Raw genomic sequence first — 18,441 nt, 5'->3', positions numbered from 1 at the left:
CGTGCCTAGGAGAAAACTGCACTATTCGGATTCCTGTTTGTTAGGCAACTGCTGAAGGCACAGAAGCCCCATCCTTCTGGGAGGGAGGGCAAAAGCATAAATGCCTAACGCAAGCTTTGTTCCTGGGCTGTACAAAAGGAAAAGCTTGGCCCCCCCCACCCCCACCCCCAGGCAACAACTGCAACATAGATCCTCCCTTTTGATTCCCACCTGCTTTGTGCGCAGGCCTGCTGCCTTGGGCTGCTGGACCTGAAGGAGGACTTGGGGCTTGCTGGGGGTTGGTGAAGAAATCGAATACAAAGAACTGAAACTAGCAAATTGGCAACTCAGCGCTTTCCCAAGGGAGAAGCAGCCAGCCCACATTCCCTTCCTCTGCCTGCACTTTCCCTTTCAAGGTTCTCAGGGTAATTAGTACTTTGCTAATGACACACCTTTCAAGCGCTTGCCCAGGTGCGAGGAAATGATTGCTCACTCCGCTGCCTGGGCCTTGTCCCCACAAGCCGAGGGGGAAGCAGGTTCCTTGCCTTTCAGGGCAGGGGTTGACGGGCTGTCATGGCAAGCTGCTTTCTGGTGATTCCACCGTCATGCACAAAGGCACACAGAGAGCTGTTTTCTTTGTGCACTGAACATCCATGTGTGATCAAGGATAAAAGTGCCTCAGGTACACTGTCTGCCATGAGGAAAAGAGGGGATGGAAGGGGGGGTGTCACCTGAGGCGTCACATGCAGGTAAACTCATCCATGTCTGTTCACACATGACGTTCAACTAAGGTCGGGCAAACTCCCACAGTGTCCCCTCAATCTCTGGCAGGCAGCACTCATTGGAACTACAGTACTAGGGTAAAAACCAGATAGCCAATAGGAGAGCAGAGCCTATGACAGGTAAAGTGACCCCCTAACTAGTAGTGTGCACTAGATATTTAAAATGCAATTAGACACAAAGTGTGAAGTTGGAAGAAAATTGTGCTACTGGAAAGCTGATAATGTGCAGTTTGAAAAATGGGGTGGGGGAATTAGACATGTTAAGTTATGTGCTTATTAAGCACTTAAATGACAGGTGGTGTCTGGGACAGGATGTACACAAATTAATATGCAACCCCCAAGCTCAGGAAGTGTTTAATGTTTGATGTTTTACTATGTTTTTATATATGCTGTAAGCTGCCCAGAGTGGCTGGGGTATGAATAATAAAAATTGTTGTTGTTTTTGTTGTTGTTGGGCAAAACACACTCAGTTCTCATATTTAAAACATACCACTCAAATCATATTAAAACACCCTTTTTTCATTTTTGGTGAGAACGTCCTCTTCTTCACTTTCACCGCCAGGCAAGTAACACTTCATCACATCCCAATAAAAACCCTTAAACTATTTCTTTTCTCTCTGTGTGCTACTGTTAGTTACTGAACTAAGGCAAACGCAGAAACGAATCATTGCTGTATAGCAGGTTTCCTGTGGAGAAACCTCCATTGATGCAGGGGGCAAACCAACTGCATAGATTGAAAACACACAAGACACACATTTTAAATATATGATCCCGCCCCCCCCCAAAAAAGTCTGGGAATTGTAGTTTCCCCATAACAGTGCAACAGTTCTCAGTACCCTTTACAAACTACAGTTCACAGGATTCTTGGCGTGGGGGAAATCATGTGCTTTTAATGTGTGCTGGGTGTGCTTTAACTGTATGGTGTGGATCTGCCCATACAGTCAAAATGTTGTTGTTTAGTTGTTCAGTCGTGTCCGACTCTTTGTGACCCCATGGACCAGAGCATGCCAGGCACTCCTGTCTTCCACTGCCTCCCGCAGTTTGGTCAGACTCATGTTGGTAGCTTCGAGAACACTGTCCAACCATCTCGTCCTCCTCTGCTGTCCCCTTCTCCTTCCTTGTGCCCTCCATCTTTCCCAACATCAGGGTCTTTTCCAGGGAGTCTTCTCTTCTCATGAGGTGGCCAAAGTATTGGAGCCTCAGCTTCGGGATCTGTCCTTCCAGTGAGCACTCAGGGCTGATTTCCTTCAGATTGGATAGGTTTGATCTTCTTGCAGTCCATGGGACTCTCAAGAGTCTCCTCCAGCACCATAATTCAAAAGCATCAATTCTTCTGCAATCAGCCTTCTTTATGTTCCAGCTCTCACTTCCACACATCACTACTGGGAAAACCATAGCTTTAACTATACGGTATTTGTCGGCAAGGTGATGTCTCTGCTTTTTAAGATGCTGTCTAGGTTTGTCATTGCTTTTCTCCCAAGAAGCAGGCGTCTTTTAATTTCGTGACTGCTGTCACCAACTGCAGTGATCCTGGAGCCCAAGAAAGTAAAATCTCTCACTGCCTCCAGTCCAAATGGTGGGTCCCAATTGAGAAACAGCGTTGTAAACGATTGGTTTATTTCTCTTCTCTTTCCCAGGAGACAGATAGGTCCTCCCAGGCCACTTGCAGTTATCCAGTTTGTCCAAATGTCTGATTACACTGGACTGTATCATCGACTTTCCACTAGAGGCCTCCCTAATAACAGCATTTGGAATTTGGGAACCTTTGCTCCACAGGGAGCAGGAAAGAACACAGTATGGGTAATTGGCTTCCCTTGACATGCAGAGGATCTGGGGCAGCGTAGTGAAATCTAAAGAAGATCCAAGGGGAGGTTATCCAGACCACCTGCCTCATTTCAACTGATCTGGAGAAGTTTTACGTTCTTTACACATGCAATTGCAGCATTTTGTACAAGGTTTCCTGGGACTGCTGTCAGTGAAACGTTATGTTTACAAATGTGCTTCAGAGGTCACATTCATACCCTACATTTAAAGCACTGTGGGACCACTTTAAATAGTCATGGCTTCCCCCAAAGAATTCTGGGAGCTGTAGTTTGTTCATGGGTGTGTGAGTTGTTAGGATGCCCCTATTTCCCTCAAAGAGCTACAATTCTCAAGAGTGGTTTATCCATCAACCCTTCTGAGAAGGGAACTGGGACCTCCTCACAAGGCTCAGCCCCACTAGCAAACTCTTGCTGATGGCATCCATCTGTCTTGGGAGATAATGGAAGAGTGCACTTTTGGGGGTGGAGAGTTACAGCACCTCTTGTGGCTGTAGAGACCAACATAGGAAAGACATGTTTTGTTGCAGCTGGGGCAGATGAAGCTGCCTGGTTGCGCTGCTGTGGATGCACCGCAGCGTTACTTCTCTCTGCGCTCCTCCCATAGGTCATTCCTCCTCTGGCCACTGCTGTGTTTACACGACCTGACTGAATGTCTCCAGGCACTGTGGTCCTCTGCAAAGGATTCCCACATGGCCTGGTTGATGTAGCCAGACTTCATGAAACATTTGCAGAAATCTCTGTAATGCAAAGTTGGTCTATCAATGGGTCTGGTGATGCCTGAAGCCAGCTCCCTGTAGAGCATGTCCTTAGGGATCCTGCCATCTTCCATTCTGTGTACATGACCAAATCAGCATAGATGTCTCTGAGACAGCATTGCGAACATGCTGGGAATGTGAAATTGGGAGAGCACATCTTTGTTTGAGACTCTGTCCTGCCATGCAATGCCCAACATCTTCCTGATGTGGCACATGTGGAAGGTGTTGAGGGGTCAGTCCTGGCTTGCCTCTCTGAAAGGAGAGCGTGATGCTAACAACCAATAACAAGATGAAGGTCTAGCAGGCTGGCATGTTGAGCACACTGCTTTATCGTGGGAAATTTATACCCTAACAAACGACAACTCCTAGGATTTTTGCGGGGAAGGCGAACAGCAGTTGCTGTGCCATTGGATTTCCTGAGTATTTAATTTTTTTTATTATTGTTACATATACTCAGTGCTTTTGGGGGGGGGTACGCAGGGGTATGCATACCCCTAAACATTTTGTGAATCTTTGTACTTTCATCCATTTACTGTATTTATTTTCCCCGATTTGAACTATAACATGGTGGTTTTCTTGAGTCAAAATGAGAGTACCTCTAAATATTTTTTTAGAAAAAAAAAAAAAGCACTGCATATACAGTCATACCTTAGATCCCGAACGCCTTGCAAGTCAAACGTTTTGGCTCCTGAACGCTGCAAACCTGGAAGTGGGTGTTCTGGTTTGTGGACGTTCTTTGGAGCTTGAACATCCAACGCGACTTCTGTGGTTTCCGATTGGCTGCAGGAACTTCCTGCAGCCAATCAGAAGCCATGCCTTGGTTTCCTAACGTTTTGGAAGTCGGACGGACTTCTGGAACGGATTCCGTTCAATTTCCAAGGTACCACTGTACTGCCTTGTGAACCTACAGATAGTATAAATCAGATAATATAATTTCATAGCTCAGCTGTAAGACAGGCAACTGTATAATGATGATCCATAACTGATTTCCGTGTGGATGCCTGGCTTGCCCAGTGACCTATGTCTAGGCAAGCTCAAACAGCTGTGTGATTCAGTATGACATTGGCTTTCATTACGGTTCCAACTTTAATGCCAAACAGTTATATGTATATTCTTTTGATGGACATCCCCTTCTTTGCTCTGAAATCTCTTGTGTTGCCAAAAAAGAAAAGTGTCTTAAAAAAGTCTCTAGCTGAGGCTTGCTCTTTCTCCATCCATCTGCCCAGTGCTTTGGATTGGGGCAGGAGATTGTTTGCAGACTGAACAGGGCACAGCCCCCTTTTGAAGGGTGACATTCCAGCGGGAGCCTTTGGCTGTCTTTGATATGGGTTCCAGATGGCAGAACAGACTTGCTGGAGTCAGGCGGATGCCAAAGTGTTACAGTCAGTTGAGCTGCTCCTTTCCAGGTGGAAGTTCTCAAACTCCCCTTGCCCTTAAATAAACCTTTCCTAAGCTGCTTTGCAAAATTGCAAGCTATCAGTTTGGATTGTTGTCAAACAGAAGACTTTATCACCCACTCCCCAGTGTGTCGATGTGGGCTATTTGTAGGAAGATGTGGGTCCCAGCAGCAACTAGAGCAGGGGTCCCAAACTAAGGTCCGCGGGCCAGATAAGGCCCAAGGGACTTGTTTATCCGGCCCACGGCAACCCCCGCCACCCGCTGCTGCCGCCCGCTCTTACTGGTGTTGCGCTGCGCTGCGCGGCTGCCCACTTCCAGGTCGGAGGAGCACCGGAAATAGCTTGTGTGCATGCACAAGCATTATTTCCGGAGCACATCCGGGTCGGAGGAGGCCCATGCACATGCGCACAAGCTATTTCCAGTGCTCCTCTGACCCGGAAGTGCGCCGGAAATAGCGTGTGCGCACGCATATGGGCTTACGCTCCTCTGGCCCACCACGTCATTGGCACTGGAAACACCGGCCCGACGCGCGGTAAATTTGCTGACCCCTGAACACTAAAGGGTTTGCCACACCTGATCTCCCCTTTTCCATTTGGCTGCAGGGAGAATGAAAGAATTCTCTCTCTCTCTCTCTCTCTCTCTCTCTCTCTCTCTCTCTGTCTCTGTCTCTGTCTCTGTCTCTGTCTCTCATATTCTCTCTTCTACAAGGAAATCTGCATGTGCTCTGAAACCCAAGGCACTGCTGAAGCAGGCTTTAACAGAGGAACAGATGGGACAGCAGGGCCTCTCCGTCAGCTGCACAGAGTAACCAGAAACTTTTGGCTCTCCTCCTCCTTGAACTGTTTCCAATCCAGCTGCTCATGATAAGAACTTTGTACCAAAAACTGATGTCTGAATTTGCTTCCCCCACCAAAAAAACAAAAACAAAAAAACCCCACAACCCCCATACACATTACCTTTTTATTTATTTTATTTAGAAAAGAAGTATAAATGATTCAATAAAAAATAATATCCAAGCAGTGTAATGAAATGATACAAAATAATGATCTGTAATATGTTGATAAAATCAGCAAATGTTAAGAGCCAGATAAAGAGACTTGGAAGTAGATGGCTGAGAAATTTGATTTGGGTTTCATTTAAAGCCAAATCTATCAAATCTGCACTTGCAGAAATAACATAGGAACTGGGACACAACTATCTGTCAAAATTTTCACTTGCCTGAATTTTGTGGTGCAGTCCTCCAACCAAACATAGTTTACAAAACTACATCTATCAGGGAAACATCTGCATAAAAATGAATGTTTTCATGAAAACAATATACAAAAAAATGCTTTCTTTGAGGGAAAATTCCTTGCCAAAAAAAAAAAGTAAACATGAGTCAAGACTGCATACAGAAGTGTGTTTATTAGAAGAGATTGCATTAAAATTCTGGTGAATTTCCACAATTCTTTAAAATTTGTGAATTGCTGCTGAAATGTAGAGAAATGCATTTAAGTTTGGAATAATATGACACTAAGAGGTCTGGAATTGAAAGGTATTTCCATTGCTACTTGCAGGGAGACAGGTGCAGTGTGAGATAACTGTGCGTGCACGCACTCCTGTTTAAAGTGGTACCGTCCACTCAACCACTTCATGATTCTACCATTGCACAGACTTGGGTCCAGCTCCACAGGCAGATCAACATTATCATTTTCCCTCTCACAGAGCTACAATTCCCAGCACCCTTAGCAAACTACCATCCCCAGGATTCTTGGGGGGGGGGTCATGTGCTTGAAATGTGTGTTGGGTTTGTGCTTGAGATGCATGGTGTGACTCTGCCCTGCCTGCTACTGCAAAGAACTACTTCTCAGGGTCTCAACGCCCAGTTTGCATCTGCCAGAAGGTTTCTGCAGCTAGTACAGGGGGCCTCCAGTGAAGCCACAGCTGCACCATCTCAGGTCTAGATTGAACTCTGATGGCACTTCTGCATTTTTTTCCATCTTCCTCTTCCTCTGTTGTAGAGCATCACAGGTGCAACGCAGTGAAGGGTAGCGACGGAGATGCAGGTTGTAGCTGTTAAAAGGCACATGCTGCTGAATTCTTTTGCAGGGCCACAGATAGTGGCCTCAGCAGCAATCTGTAGAGCAAGACTGATTTGCATTGGCCGAGGCTCTTCCCCATGACTGTTACAGCTGCAAGGCGGTCGCACCTCTAGCAATGAGCCACAGATGTTCTATGCCAAGGGCCTAACATGGATCATACCCCCATGCCTGTGGCACCATGCGCCATTGCTTTAATTTGTGCATGCTGTGTGTGGTTGCACAGTCGCATCTCAGCTCTGCCTCATGCTGCTGTTCAAGCTCCTCTTCACATGGTATAGGGACAACAACAACTTCTTCTTCTTCTTCTTCTTCTTCTTCTTCTTCTTCTTCTTCTCCACCTGGAGATTCAAGTCCTCTACCTGCCACCTGGAGAGGACCAGGCAAACCTGGAGACTTCAGGTCAGACCTGGAGGTCTGGAAAAACTTACTGCTATCAATGACTATATAAAGGCTATATGCCACCTCCAGACAGGGCTGGCCCACTCATGAGGCAAGTTGAGGCAACTGCCTTGGGTAGCAGGATCCACAGGGTCAGCAGATCTGGCCTCCAATGAATGAATGACCTGCTGCTGCTGCTGCCATGATAGCAGTGACAGCTGCTGTGAGTTCCTTGTAGGCTGTATCTGCCCTCCCAAGGTTGTCTCTACAATGGCCTCTTGGAGAATAAGAGGCACTGCTGGTCTCCTCCATGTAGATATTTATTCCCCTCTTGTTTCTGATGTAAACAGGGTGCCAACTTGAATAAAATATTGAGAGAGGCACTGCCACAATTCAAGGAGACATTCCCAGCCAGGAAAAAACACTTGAGGAGAGTACAGAATTCCAAGGGGGAAAGAGAGAGGTCTGGAGGGGCCACAGTCAGTCAGTCAGTCAGTCAGTCTGTCTGTCTCTTTCTTTCTCTCTCTCTCTCTCTCTCTCTCTCTCTCTCTCCCTCCCTCCCTCCATTACTGTATATGATCGCAATGAATGAATGTTAGCACCTGCCACCTGCACTCCACAAAACTACCAAATGGTATAGATCACATGGAAATGGTTCACATATACATAATGCTCTAGGGGTTTGGACCTGCACTGCAAGAGGAGGGAGGCAATAGCAAAAACCCCATGCACATGCAGACGCAGATTACCTTCACCTGCCACCTGTTCTTGGGTGGATGGAAAACTATGTTTCAGGAAGGAAATTGTGTCACAGAGGCCAGCATCATCTGCACCTTTGAGCGGCTCTCTCAGAGCATGCGCTGGAGGTCTCCTTACAGCCTTGGAGAGGCTGGCAAGAATCAAGAGAGGAAGGGGTTTCAGCACCTTGAATGGTGGTTCAGAAGAGGAAGCCTGGGCAGATGTCAGTGCTTACAAAAGGGGCTTCCTGCTCTCTTGCGTTTGGCCCTTTGACGGATCACTGGAAGGAAAGGAAGCAGTTCCTGAGAAATCATTACCAAAGCAACACATATGCTAGATGGGAGAGAGGTTGCGTGCCCCCCACTCTGTGCCGCTGCCTCAGACCTTGCAAATCCCATGCCCTGCCAAGCCAGCTATGGGGAGCAGATGGCTGTGACCTATGCATAGGGTGGCAATGCAGCCCACAGGGGTCTGATGCAAGTTGTTTCCAGGAAGAGGGCAGAGGTGAGAAAAGTGTCAGCTGCCAACACTTCCTTTTCTAAACCACAGTTTTAAAAACTCAGAATGTGGTGGTCTCATAGAGAGCATAAGACATAAGAGCAGCTCTGCTGGATCAGGCCAAATGTCCATTCAGTCCAGTATCCTGGTATTGCAGTGGTGGGCCAGAAGCCTATGGGATGCCTAGAAGCAGGACCTCAAATACCTGGATATCAGCTTATCTTGGTGTCTTCTCATCTTTTAAGTTCTTTCCTTTGTCCAAATAAAATGGTCTCAAAATAGATCACAACACAGAAATCATTTCAAAGGGAACATAGCAGTGATGCGAAAACATTAATCAATAAAAGAGTGTTGTTGGGTTCCTAGAAGGATGGGGAAGCAATGGCCCCACAAATGTTGTTGGACTGCAACTCCCATCATCTCAGACCATTGGCCATACTGGCTGGGTCTGATGGGAAATGGTGCCCAACAACATCTGAAGACACCAAATTGTCTGCTCCTACTTTAAACCTTCAGGTCTGGGCATTTGAATCTTGAACGTGGGGAAGTAGGCCTTCATCTGTCAGAAACAAGGAACTTGTGGCCTTCTAGATGTTGTTCGACTATGGCTCTCATCATCCCTGACCACTGGCTATGTTAGCTGTGGCTGATGGGTATTGGCGTCCAACATCACCTAGAGGACCAAAGGTTGAGGAAGGTTGCTTTATGGTTATGGTTAGCTGTGCTCCTCTGGAAGTTGCTTATCATCCCCAACCGTTGGCCATACTGGTTGGGGCGGCTGGGAGTGGAAGTTCAAGAATATCTGGAGGGCCTCTTGTTCCTCATCTTAAAAGATAGAAGAGTCGGTGCAAATGACTATTCCTGGGAAGAATATTCAACAAATGGCACATCACTCCCAAAGAAAGGTCCTATCCCTGGTCATCACCAACAGTCCCAGACTCAGCCCTCTCCTCATCCTCCTTTGATGTAGACCAGAGGTTCTTAAAGTGTGTTTTGTAGGCCACTGGTGTTCTCCAAGTTCCATTCACATGGTTTAGGGAAAGTTTGAGGAACTGCCATGAAGATCTGTACTTGGCCCTGCACTTGATTTGTTTCGTTTCATGATGGAGAATGAGGTTGTTTGGACCAGGGCAGAATGATCAAACAGCTTAACAAAACCTTGCTATAGGGCCAATTATTGCCCTACCATGGCATTGGGGCAGTCTCCTCATCCTCTCCACAAATATGCCAGTCAAAGTGGCCATACTCAGCTGCTTGGCTTACAGTTCATGAATTTCATAACACAGTGCTTGATACCAGTCATTGGAGCAACAGGTGCTATTTCATTGTTATTCATCAATCACATTTGAAGGACAAGACTGTGCTTAAACATTATATATATGATTTAATGATGATATAGATATAGATATAGATATAGATATAGATAGATATAGATATAGATATAGATATATAGTGATTTGTGAAACATTTTTTAATTACCAAGTGGTCTGTTGAGACCCCAAGAATTTTTTAATTTTTTTTTAAGTTTTGAGAACCAGTGATGTGTATGGTAGAAATTGGCTAGTCTCTCCTGATCTCCTGGTAGACTTGATAAGGCATTGTAGACTTAACATTAAGCCTTTTTCTCATGTGATGTCACACCTGAATTGGTGAATTAGAAAGTAAAAGTTGGACCTTATACCTCAATTTTGTTCAAGAGCAACTACCTGCATGGATGCTCGCATTTTAACACATTTTTCAGTGAACTGTTCATTATTAGAGTTGGAGCGACACTCACTTCATATGGTTCTGTACTTATGGCGCTGTGGGTTAAACCACAGAGCCTAGGGCTTGCCAATCAGAAGCTTAGCGGTTTGAATCCCCGCGACGGGGTGAGCTCCCGTTGCTCGGTCCCAGCTCCTGCCCACCTAGCAGTTCGAAAGCACGTCAAAGTGCAAGTAGATAAATAGGTACTGTTCCGGCGGGAAGGTAAACGGCGTTTCTGTGCGCTGCTCTGGTTCACCAGAAGCGACTTAGTCATACTGGCCACATGACCTGGAAGCTGTATGCCGGCTCCCTCGGCCAGTAATGCGAGATGAGCTCTGCAACCCCAGAGTCAGACACAACTGGACCTAATGGTCAGGGGTCCCTTTACCTTTACCTTACTTTCTTATAGTTGCTTATATTTATGAACTGCTTTGAGCACATATGACTTTCTGGGAAATGCAGTATACCAGCAAACTGGTCACCTGTCTGCAATTGCCAGCCCCCATTTATTCCTTTGGGGCTCAAGCAGAAGAACTTCCTGTTGGCTTTTGCACTTTGGATGAGTAAAACTGTGGCTTCTACACTTTCTCAAAACGTGCGAAGCTTCCGCTCCGATCACTTCTGGACACTGCTTTGGTGCAAGCTACAGGCAGGAAACCAGGAGGCAAGTATGTGCAGATGAGAGTGGAAACAAAAATAGTTCTTTTGAGATGGTTTGTGCCTCCTATCTAAAAATAAAAGTAGGTTATTAGAAGCTGATAAAGACTGAGATAAAGCTGGCACATTCTACAACCGGGGCTGCAAGATATGCAAAGCTAGCATTTGAGTGATGCTTGTGCCGTATCCTGAGTGTTAGAGGTGTGCAGAGCAGAGAGGCAAAAGGGAGAGTCCCTTGACATATTGATTCATATTGCCTAAAAATTAATGTGTGGGGTGTGGGGAAGTTGTGCCTGCCCAAACATCCCACCTTTGATCTTCAGGGCGATGGCTTAACAGCACAATCCCAACCATGTCTCCTCAGAAGTAAGTCCTCTTTAATACGGAACTTACTCCCAAGTAGTGGGGTAGGATAGAGTTGCAAAGCCTCCAGGGCTGAGCTAAAGTCTCCAGGTTTTCCTGGCCCACTTCAGGTGACAGGGAGAGGAACTGAATCTCCTGGTGAGCTGGAGTGCCTTTTATAAAAACACTTTTTTAAAAAATAGGATGCAGTGCATGCAGCTTGCAGCTTTCAAGCTTCAGCCCGGCACAGCCAGCTGCAAATTATTGCATAGATTCTCTGAGGGAGTCTGCCCGCCTCCTCTCTCCCAATTAACTTCCGTCTCCAGGGCTCAGTAGTGAGCCCTAAGGTGTCACATAGGAAGTCATCTGTTGTTGTTCAGTCGTTCAGTCGTGTCCGACTCTTCGTGACCCCATGGACCAGAGCACGCCAGGCACGCCTATCCTTCACTGCCACTCGCAGTTTGGCCAAACTCATGTTAGTAGCTTCAAGAACACTGTCCAACCATCTCATCCTCTGTCGTCCCCTTCTCCTTGTGCCCTCCATCTTTCCCTCCATCTTTCCCAACATCAGGGTCTTTTCCAGGGAGTCTTCTCTTCTCATGAGGTGGCCAAAGTACTGAAGTCATCTATTTGTATGTTAAAATAAGATTTTAAAAACCTTTTTTTTTAAGCACCTTAGCTCTGCCCCTCTGAATTGTTCGGGGGATAGATCTGTGGTGCAATGGGTGACTCCTAGAGCTTCACAAGGCAAATAGGCCTGATCTGAGGGATGCAGATCGGGACCACAGGGCAGATCAGTATAGCAAGAGATAATGATGGAGCAACAGCTACCAGAGGAGATACAGAAGCTGGAGGGAGGATCTTGTGATCCAGCAGCTACTTGGGATAATCTCCACAGGCTTTTAAGGGATGCTGATAGGCTGAAGGGGCCACCTCTAAAGACAATGGTTACGCCTTATATCCCGTGATTGCTCTGGCTTGACTGTTTCCAGTACAATTGCATGTTTCTTTCAAGGGGCCATAGGACAGAGAGCATTGTGTGCCCTGTGCGTGCTGCGTTGCTCAAGCTAGAAACAGAGCAATTGGGATAGGATTTAATCCCTTTCTTTAAAAATTAACATTCTCCTTATTTATCTGGGTCAAATACCTCAACTACTTGAAAGCTGCCTGATCTCTTTAATTCTCCCTGGAATGTAAAACTTCCCCCCTTCCGCTCTCTCTTAAAAAAAACCCCAAACCACTATGTATTAGATATGCCTTTGTTTCTTTTTAAATTGGTTGAACTAAGTCTGATGTTGGTAGTCAGTACCTGCAGCTGTCAGGCTCCAGATGCCCTGGCAAGGTTCAGTGGTGGCGATACCTGCCTTGAGCCTTCCCAGCAGAAGTCAAAGGTCTCCACAAGGCTTCGGCTTGCCTGGCCTGCTTTGAATGCCACATTAAACCATGGTTTGAAGAAACCCTAGTGGATAAACCATGGCTTAGCATGACATCTGAATCCAGCACAGTGCCTTAGCTATAGTTTGTGAAAACAAACCATGGTTCGATGTTGGTTTACTGGCCTTAACTGCAGCTTAGCAATACATGCAAATGCAGGCACCGTCTTAACTATGGTTTAAATGTGGCTTGTTTCATCACCTTGCCCAAATCAGCAGCTGGGGGGGGGGGATGAAGCCACTATGGTTTAACGTGGCATAACTGGTTCCATTTCAAGAGGTGCCCGTTCTTCAAAGCAATAATCACCCATTGGAATGAGTGCAATTGACAAACGCTTCACTTTGGCTGCATTGTTCCTTAAGAGACCAGCTGCCAGAGAAAGAGAACACTTTTCCCACCATGGTGTGCATGAAGAAAGCACAGGTATGCCCCACAGCCGGCTGCCCATTGTTCTAATCTCTGTTAAAATCGAAAGACATTCTCCCCTGAGTGCTCACTGCCCATACAGGTGTGTGTTTGTGGTCTCAAGTAGCAAAGCATGAAGAGGGAGCAGTCAGCTGGATCTAGTCAAGAGGTTCCCTGTTGCCACGGACACCAGCTCTCCTCTTTTGAGCGATCCCCCTCCTTCAAAGCTCTGCCATGAGTTTAAAAAGGAGAAAAGTAGCGACAGCAGTCAGTTACACTATCAATGGTGCTTACAAATTTGTGCTTGATTGTGGCTGATATCCTCAGAAACTGCAGAAACCAAACACGTAAGCAGCCCTCCAAGCCAGGGTTATGAGTATGGGCGGGGATGTGAGTCTGGATGATACCCTGGATCACCTTCCAAACCTCAGTATGTGGGATAGAATCTATAGTAGTTCCTTTGTTAAGGCCATGGTTTTGGCTGGCTAGTTAAGCACCACATTTTCCAAATCCAAAAAAGTTGCTCTGTGCCATAGAACAAATACACCCTCCCCTAGCAGCCCCATAGAAGTACAAGAGCAGCTGGGGAAACCCAGCCAGATGGGTGGATTATTACTACTACTACTACTACTACTACTACTACTACTACTACGAGGCAGTTGTGCATTAGTGAGCTGGAAGCAGGATGGAAGCTGGAGACACAGAGACATGTTTGCTCTGTGCTGGACTTTGAAGACTCCCCTGGAAACATAAGGGGAAGTAAGATCTACGGGGGCGTTAATGCTATGAGCACCTCCATCCAATGCTCTGGTTGTACATATGTGCAAATAAATCCATATATGCTCAAGTCACCACAGCCTCCACTGACCTTCATCCCAAGGAAACCAAACCCTGGGTAACGTGCTTGGAACCCCCGAAGTCTCTCACCGCTCAGAGATTGGGGGCAGCATGTTGCAATAGAACAGCATCACTGTATTCATACACAGCAAAAAGGCTTCTGTCTCATTGAGGTTGTCATGCAGGGATAGGGAACCTGTTGCCTTCCAGGTATAGCTGGGCTACTACAGCTCACATCACTCCTGGCCCTCGGCCCCGATGGCTGGTTCTGATGCCAGCTGGAGTCCAACAACATGGTTTTATTTATTACATTTATATACCCCCTTGATCTTCTAAGGATCTCAAGGTGGTGGGCATGGTTTTCCTCCTCCTCCCCTATTTCATCCTCACAACAACCCTGTGAGGTAGGTTAGGCCAAGACAGGGTTTCCCAAACTTGGGTCTCCAGGTGTTTCTGGACTACAATACCCATCATCCCTGACCACTGGTCCTGCTATGTTGAATGCACTCTAAATGTATGGTGTGGATCAAGCTGAAGATGGGCTCCCATCAACAATGCACCCAGGTGCTCTTATAGGCACAACAACAACAACAACAACAACAACAACAACAACAACGTTAGAAGCGGGGGGGAGAGCAGGAGACTCAGTGCCTGCAAAACACTGGGAGCTTGATTCCCCCCACCCCTCTGCGCTGACCACCCCCTAACAATCTCTTTGCCTGCAGCCTCTGTGTGAGGTCGCTGCTGCCGCCAACGCCAGCTTTTGAATCGGTGGTTGCTGGTCCCCGAGAGAGGATATTGTAGGAGGGAGGGAGGGGAGGACACATTCTGCTGCGCCTGCTGCCACTCAGTCGGTTACTTTCTTCTGAGTCACCCATGGGCCAGCACCTGTGCGTGACCTCAGGCGAAGATCTGGAAATAGACTAGCTGAGGCTAACAGGCAAACACCTGCAGGGCGCTTGGTATTTTCTCACTCTGCTGACACCAAAACCAATTAAAGAAAAATAGAAAAATAGAGGGCTCTTCCCCCCCCTCCCCGCTCCCCCTCTCCCTTTGCAGCAAAATCCATCTCCTCTCTTTGACCTTATTCACCCAACTGCATTCTCAGGTACAGTCACAGAGATCTGGGCCTGTAGAGCCACAGGCATGGGCGCAGTCTCTTTGTACCACCTTTGTATTCTACCCTTCTCCGGAAGCTATCAGGGCACCACACAGAGGACTAGCCTCTTCTCTGCTCACAACAGTCCTGTGAGGTAGCACAGCCTGAATGATAGCAAGCTTCATGGTGGAGCAGGGATTTCGACCTCAGTCTCCCCAGTCCAAGTCTAACACACTGTTCACTAACAACTAGTTTTATTAGTAAGGCCATTTTGAAGAAGGGAGGCTGCATAGCCCCCACTTGGTAAGTTCCCTTGGCCAGAACTACTACATGCACACAAACACACACACTTTTCCTCTGAGTTGGCTGCTGGATGAACCAATTGGCATAATTCAAGGGCAATATTTGGCCTTGGGCCTGCCATTTGCTAAACCTTACACTATGACACACTGAGTGTCCTATTTTCAGGCGTTGACACTTTTGCTCATTTCTCTCACCTGCTTGGGTAGGTGTGGTACATGCCTTTGGCACAATCAAATGCACCTTCGCAACCCGCTACTTAGAAAGAGGATAAGTAGCAATGTTGCACTACAGCGCTTTTGTGCAACGAATCTTCTCCACACATACACACACACACACAGAGCAAATTGACTTTTTTGCAGTAAGAAAAGTGATGGAGGAAAACGTGGAATAGCTACCACCGGAGTGCGACATTGCATAACCTCCATGCAAATTTTGCGCAAACAAATCAGGATTGGGGCTTAATAGACAGGTCATTTGGGAGGGACTAAATGCAATGTTATTGCATTATTTGAAGGGGGGTTATTTATATGCTTCTTGTGACATTCTGCATAAAGGCAGGGTAGAAATTAAATGAACAGACAGTTCTTTACCTGTGTTCCAGGCTCTCTCTCTAATTATCCGTTTCTCTGTTTCTGCACAGCTGGTACTTCATCTACAGCTCTGTTTATTACCTTTATATTTTGAAGTTTTGGAACAGGCTTTATCCAAAGTACATTATGGCGGGGAAAGAATCTTCAAGGTCTGCACTTACACAAAGCACACACACACACACACACACACACACACACACCCGCCACCTTACACACACACACACACACACACACATGGTCTAGAACTGCACCAGCAAAGAAATCAGAATTCCTTATATCGAAGGCAGTATTTTCATATCTCTATTTATTTACATATAGCTTTTCAGGCAGATTTCACCAAGCAGTTTATGTAAGATTATTGCGTCAGGATTTTTAACAGTAAAATAGAAAAGATAACTTGCTTCTTTAGAAAAGGCTGCTGCTGCTTCTCACTCGCTTGCAGGACAAGACAGTTCTGCAGAAGCCCCTGTACTGACAACTGAGGGAAGAAGCAGTCCACTGTGGTAGATGGATGATGGCAATCACCTCCCAAGTTTCTTTCCACCCTCCTCAAGGCAAGATGTTTCTTCAGGCATCCCTGTGGTAGCAGTGGAAGAGTGGCCATTCGATGAAGGACAGTCCACTTCCTTCTGAGGTAGTCCATTCCACTACAGTGGTACCTCAGGTTACATACGCTTCAGGTTACATACGCTTCAGGTTACATACTCCGCTAACCCAGAAATAATGCTTCAGGTTAAGAACTTTGCTTCAGGATAAGAACAGAAATTGTGCTCTGGCGGCGCAGCGGCAGCAGGAGGTCCCATTAGCTAAAGTGGTGCTTCAGGTTAAGAACAGTTTCAGTTTAAGAATGGACCTCCAGAACGAATTAAGTTCTTAACCCAAGGTACCACTGTGTTAACAGCTCTTACTGTCACAAACGTCTTCCTAATGTTTAGTCCGAATCTTCTTTCTTATCATGGGAATCAATTGGTTCAGGTCCTACCCTCTGCAGAAGCAGAAACCAAGCTTGCTCCATCTTCCATGGGACAGCCCTTCAGATATTTGAAGGTGACTATCGTTTCACCTCCCAGTCTTCTCTTCTCCAGGATGAACATACCCAAGTCCCTCAACTGTTCTTCATAAGGCTTGGTCTCCAGACCCTTAATCATCTTGGTTGCCCTCCTCTGCACACGTTCCAGCTTGTCAACATCCTTCTTTAATTGTGGTGCCCAGAATTGGACATAGTATTCCAAATGTGACTCCAATACTTTGGCCATCTCATGAGAAGAGAAGACTCCCTGGAAAAGACCCTGGTGTGGGGAAAGACTGAGGGCACAAGGAGAAGGGGACAACAGAGGACGAGATGGTTGGACAGTGTTCTCGAAGCAACCAACATGAGTTGGACCAAACTGTGGGAGGCAGTGGAAGACAGGAGTGCCTGGTGTGCTCTGGTCCATGGGGTCACGAAGAGTTGGACACGACTAAGCAACATTCCAAGTGTGGTCTGAGTAAGGCAGAATAGAATGGTACTATTACTTCCCTTGATCTGGACACTATACTTCTGTTGATGCAGCCTAGAATAGTGTTAGCTTTTTTGCTGCTGCATCACACTTCTCATGTTAAGCACTGCTTCACACCCTCCTTGAGTGCTTTTGCCTGGCTGGAATGTGCCCTTGAACTGTGGCAACATCTCTTGACTGGATGGAGCAGGGGGAGAGAGAGAGAGAGAGAGAGAGAGAGGTGTGTGGTCATAAGCGCAGAAAGAAACATCTGACTTCTGCATGGCTGGAAAGTCGCCTGCTTTCAGAGGGATGAGTCACATCTGTCGCTCTGCCTGCTTATCACTCTGGCCCTGCCCACCACTGGCATGCGGCCCCCAGAAGATTTCCCATGAGGGACTGCATCCCTTGGCCTGACAAGAGATTCCCCCTTGCCTGCCATGCTAAGGCACCTTAACAAACTGCATGAGATCCCCTGAGATGTTCACATGTGAACATAGCCAAGATTTACAGCGGCGACATTCCGTCATGCGCTAAACGGCATCGCCCGTTCAGGGGGATATAAATATATGTGCCCATGCTGCGTTGGGACGGCGGGTCAGGAAGATGGCAGAGACGGGGAGAGAGAGCAAAGAGTCATGGGAAAAAAAGAGGGCTGTTTTGCTTTGCGGTTTTCTGGGCTGCTCCAAATGCAGTTGGTTTTGAGGAGTCCAGCTGTCCCTCCGGCGGGTCGTGAGAAAGAAGGCGCAGGCCAGAGTCCCGGTGCAGGAAACAGACTGCTCAGGAGGCAGAGGGGCTGTGGAGCAGGGGGGCGGTGCAATGGTACCACATCCTTCAAGATGAGCACATGAGATAGCAGGGCTGCAGGAAGCAGCTGTTAGGGTGTCCCAACAACGGACGCTGGGAAAATTGGCCACCAGCTGCTAACATTTGCTTAGCACTCTCTCCTCCTCCCCACCCACTCCCCCAACCTCTCCCTCCTATTCCTTTTTAACCGGGAAGGGGGGAAAAATGTGTGTGCACGCAGAAAATAAATAAATAACATTTTTATCTGCTTCTGCATTCCCTGATGGGCCCATCTGTTTATTAGTTGCATGTCAGAATATATATATATATAT

The sequence above is a fragment of the Lacerta agilis genome, chromosome 8 (genome assembly GCF_009819535.1).
Source record: "Lacerta agilis isolate rLacAgi1 chromosome 8, rLacAgi1.pri, whole genome shotgun sequence".
NCBI classification, from domain to species: Eukaryota; Metazoa; Chordata; class Lepidosauria; order Squamata; family Lacertidae; genus Lacerta; species Lacerta agilis.
Note: the sequence above shows the minus strand (reverse complement) of the source record.